This window comes from Schistocerca americana, unplaced genomic scaffold (genome assembly GCF_021461395.2).
Source record: "Schistocerca americana isolate TAMUIC-IGC-003095 unplaced genomic scaffold, iqSchAmer2.1 HiC_scaffold_681, whole genome shotgun sequence".
Classification (NCBI taxonomy): domain Eukaryota; kingdom Metazoa; phylum Arthropoda; class Insecta; order Orthoptera; family Acrididae; genus Schistocerca; species Schistocerca americana.
Window position 1 is genome coordinate 15,001 of NW_025726436.1, and position 5,000 is coordinate 20,000.

At 52.4% G+C, this 5,000-nt stretch overlaps 1 non-coding gene across 1 annotated transcript in view; it reads left to right on the forward strand.

The window, feature by feature from the left end:
- Positions 1-3,482: 3,482 nt before the first annotated feature.
- Positions 3,483-5,000, forward strand: part of LOC124589060 — a 1,910-nt gene continuing 392 nt past the window's right edge. The window contains exon 1 of the ribosomal RNA XR_006975959.1: positions 3,483-5,000. This exon is cut by the window's right edge and continues 392 nt beyond it. This is a non-coding gene — a ribosomal RNA (small subunit ribosomal RNA).

A 5,000-nucleotide genomic window follows, 5' to 3' on the forward strand; every position in this document is an offset into this window, starting at 1 on the left:
ACCTAACCTATGTCGTACCGTAACCTAACCTATGTCGTACCGTAACCTAACCTATGTCGTACCGTAACCTAACCTATGTCGTACCTTAACCTAACCTATGTCGTACCTTAACCTAACCTATGTCGTACCTTAACCTAACCTATGTCGTACCTTAACCTAACCTATGTCGTACCTTAACCTAACCTATGTCGTACCTTAACCTAACCTATGTCGTACCTTAACCTAACCTATGTCGTACCTTAACCTAACCTATGTCGTACCTTAACCTAACCTATGTCGTACCTTAACCTAACCTATGTCGTACCTTAACCTAACCTATGTCGTACCTTAACCTAACCTATGTCGTACCTTAACCTAACCTATGTCGTACCTTAACCTAACCTATGTCGTACCTTAACCTAACCTATGTCGTACCTTAACCTAACCTATGTCGTACCTTAACCTAACCTATGTCGTACCTTAACCTAACCTATGTCGTACCTTAACCTAACCTATGTCGTACCTTAACCTAACCTATGTCGTACCTTAACCTAACCTATGTCGTACCTTAACCTAACCTATGTCGTACCTTAACCTAACCTATGTCGTACCTTAACCTAACCTATGTCGTACCTTAACCTAACCTATGTCGTACCTTAACCTAACCTATGTCGTACCTTAACCTAACCTATGTCGTACCTTAACCTAACCTATGTCGTACCTTAACCTAACCTATGTCGTACCTTAACCTAACCTGTATTGCGCCTTAACCTAACCTGTATTGCGCCTTAACCTAACCTGTATTGCGCCTTAACGTAACCTGTATTGCGCCTTAACGTAACCTGTATTGCGCCTTAACGTAACCTGTATTGCGCCTTAACGTAACCTGTATTGCGCCTTAACGTAACCTGTATTGCGCCTTAATGTAACCTGTATTGCGCCTTAACGTAACCTGTATTGCGCCTTAACGTAACCTGTATTGCGCCTTAACGTAACCTGTATTGCGCCTTAACGTAACCTGTATTGCGCCTTAACGTAACCTGTATTGCGCCTTAACGTAACCTGTATTGCGCCTTAACGTAACCTGTATTGCGCCTTAACGTAACCTGTATTGCGCCTTAACGTAACCTGTATTGCGCCTTAACGTAACCTGTATTGCGCCTTAACGTAACCTGTATTGCGCCTTAACGTAACCTGTATTGCGCCTTAACGTAACCTGCATTGCGCCTTAACGTAACCTGTATTGCGCCTTAACGTAACCTGTATTGCGCCTTAACGTAACCTGTATTGCGCCTTAACGTAACCTGTATTGCGCCTTAACGTAACCTGTATTGCGCCTTAACGTAACCTGTATTGCGCCTTAACGTAACCGATATTGCGCCTTAACGTAACCTATATTGCGCCGTAACGTAACCTATATTGCGCCGTAACGTAACCCACATTGCCCCTTAACGTAACCCACATTGCCCCTTAACGTAACCCACATTGCCCCTTAACGTAACCCAACACACGTTGGGCCTTAACCCAACACACGTTGGGCCTTAACCCAACACACGTTGGGCCTTAACCCAACACACGTTGGGCCTTAACCCAACACACGTTGGGCCTTAACCCAACACACGTTGGGCCTTAACCCAACACACGTTGGGCCTTAACCCAACACACGTTGGGCCTTAACCCAACACACGTTGGGCCTTAACCCAACACACGTTGGGCCTTAACCCAACACACGTTGGGCCTTAACCCAACACACGTTGGGCCTTAACCCAACACACGTTGGGCCTTAACCTGCTCTGTAATTGTCATACGACGCGTTAAATTAGTGTAGTGTTGCCTAACTGCAACCCCCGCAATATAGTTTGCTACTCGCACTGCCCGGTCCCCAGTGTATCGCTTCATGTTAAACACCTTGCAGCTATACACTGTAATGTGGATGGCAGCAGGACGTACATGCTCAATGCCCTTTGCAGTTGTTCATTGGCATTTGCAGTTGTTCATTGGCATTCGCATGTGCGAAGCACTTAGCCTACGCTGTGGTACGGCCTGTGTCAACTGTCCGCTGATGTTGTACGTCCAAATCACACACTGTACTGCACATTGGTCCTCATGTACTGAATGATACATCGTGGTACATGTGACCGTACAACGACTGCGCCAACAACGGCGAACCATGCGGTCCAAATGTTGTGCACTCAGCTACGTGTCGTCTCCCTATAAGAGCTGGATTGCAGTGTGGTATGCCCTGGATGGCGATCAGCATGAGCCGTCTGTTGATGTAGTGGCGCGTGTTGTCAGACGTAGTCGTCTCTTCTCACACACCGTGATAGCATGGTGCACTGCGTTCCACATCTGCGACATGCGACAGAGGCCGGTTGACAGTCGTTCGCGCAATGGACATCGCATACGTACGGGGGCCACCTTCCACGTGTTCGCGAAGCGTGCACATGTTGTTGCGTGTATGTGGGCAGACATAGTGTGTCGTGACACCTGACACAGGCATGCAACAATCGTTGAATTTGCAAATGGCGATGGACGCCTACGTTTGCTGGTGACGTTATGCAAATGAACAACTGGTAAACCGTTGTGGTGCGGTTGTTCTCGCTAGAGGTGAATCAGTGATGGCGACGATCGGTTGAGCTACCAACCGGTTGTTCCAGCGATACCCACCATGCCCACGAACGTGAATGGCATCTGGGTGTGAAGCGATACGCGGCGGTGGCTGGGTGGGACCGTCCCCGGCCGGTGAGGGGGGGCCTCCCGGCGTGCTGGCCGCGCGGTGCGTGGGCGCACGCGCTACAGCCGGCTGGTGGGGGCGGCCAGTGGCAGGCGCGCCGGCCGACGGAGGCGGCAGGCGGCGCAGCTGCGCGCCGGCGCACCCTGCACGCGGCGCCGTGCGGCCAAAGTAGGTCCTCGCGGGCCCGGTGCGAAGCGCGGTGGACATCTGCAGTGTGCTGGTCCGATTGAGGACTGTGTGCGCTGAGGATGCGCCGCCGCCCGGCGCTCGGCGCCGCGACGCCGTCTGCTGCTCGGTCGCCTCTGCGGTTCTCGCAGGTGGTTTGTATCGCAGCTGTGCGGACGTGTTGGCGCGTGCGCTGTGCTGGGAGAGTTCGCTTCGGCACCCAAGTGGGGCTTTTGTCCTTCTGTGGCGCTGGCGTTGGAGCTGCCGGTCACCGTAGGTGGCGCGTGTTGTCTCCCGCCGGCAATGCCACGACAGCACGCTCCCGGGCCTCTGTCGGCAGCGGCAAGCTCAGTTGGGAGCACGGGTGGTCGCACCTAAAGCGTCTACTCGCCAAACTCCGGGCGATTGCGCCTCTCTCGAACCCGACCAAGTACTTAGGACGGCGCTGCGCGCCGCCGGGACCTGAGAGGGTTTCGAGGTGTATTGTGCAGGGGAGCTCAGCCTCCTCCTGTTTGCAGAATAATTGAGCGGACGCTTGCGTGTTCGCGCGGGCCCCCGGGACACACTCCCGGGCGGCCGGCTGCTCAGCTCTAGTTGACGCAGCTCCCTGGTTGATCCTGCCAGTAGTCATATGCTTGTCTCAAAGATTAAGCCATGCATGTCTCAGTACAAGCCGCATTAAGGTGAAACCGCGAATGGCTCATTAAATCAGTTATGGTTCCTTAGATCGTACCCACGTTACTTGGATAACTGTGGTAATTCTAGAGCTAATACATGCAAACAGAGTCCCGACCAGAGATGGAAGGGACGCTTTTATTAGATCAAAACCAATCGGTCGGCTCGTCCGGTCCGTTTGCCTTGGTGACTCTGAATAACTTTGGGCTGATCGCACGGTCCTCGTACCGGCGACGCATCTTTCAAATGTCTGCCTTATCAACTGTCGATGGTAGGTTCTGCGCCTACCATGGTTGTAACGGGTAACGGGGAATCAGGGTTCGATTCCGGAGAGGGAGCCTGAGAAACGGCTACCACATCCAAGGAAGGCAGCAGGCGCGCAAATTACCCACTCCCGGCACGGGGAGGTAGTGACGAAAAATAACGATACGGGACTCATCCGAGGCCCCGTAATCGGAATGAGTACACTTTAAATCCTTTAACGAGTATCTATTGGAGGGCAAGTCTGGTGCCAGCAGCCGCGGTAATTCCAGCTCCAATAGCGTATATTAAAGTTGTTGCGGTTAAAAAGCTCGTAGTTGGATTTGTGTCCCACGCTGTTGGTTCACCGCCCGTCGGTGTTTAACTGGCATGTATCGTGGGACGTCCTGCCGGTGGGGCGAGCCGAAGGCGTGCGACGCGCCTCGTGCGTGCTCGTGCGTCCCGAGGCGGACCCCGTTGCAATCCTACCAGGGTGCTCTTGAGTGAGTGTCTCGGTGGGCCGGCACGTTTACTTTGAACAAATTAGAGTGCTTAAAGCAGGCAAGCCCGCCTGAATACTGTGTGCATGGAATAATGGAATAGGACCTCGGTTCTATTTTGTTGGTTTTCGGAACCCGAGGTAATGATTAATAGGGACAGGCGGGGGCATTCGTATTGCGACGTTAGAGGTGAAATTCTTGGATCGTCGCAAGACGAACAGAAGCGAAAGCATTTGCCAAGTATGTTTTCATTAATCAAGAACGAAAGTTAGAGGTTCGAAGGCGATCAGATACCGCCCTAGTTCTAACCATAAACGATGCCAGCCAGCGATCCGCCGCAGTTCCTCCGATGACTCGGCGGGCAGCCTCCGGGAAACCAAAGCTTTTGGGTTCCGGGGGAAGTATGGTTGCAAAGCTGAAACTTAAAGGAATTGACGGAAGGGCACCACCAGGAGTGGAGCCTGCGGCTTAATTTGACTCAACACGGGAAACCTCACCAGGCCCGGACACCGGAAGGATTGACAGATTGATAGCTCTTTCTTGATTCGGTGGGTGGTGGTGCATGGCCGTTCTTAGTTGGTGGAGCGATTTGTCTGGTTAATTCCGATAACGAACGAGACTCTAGCCTGCTAACTAGTCGCGTGACATCCTTCGTGCTGTCAGCGATTACTTTTCTTCTTAGAGGGACAGGCGGCTTCTAGCCGCAC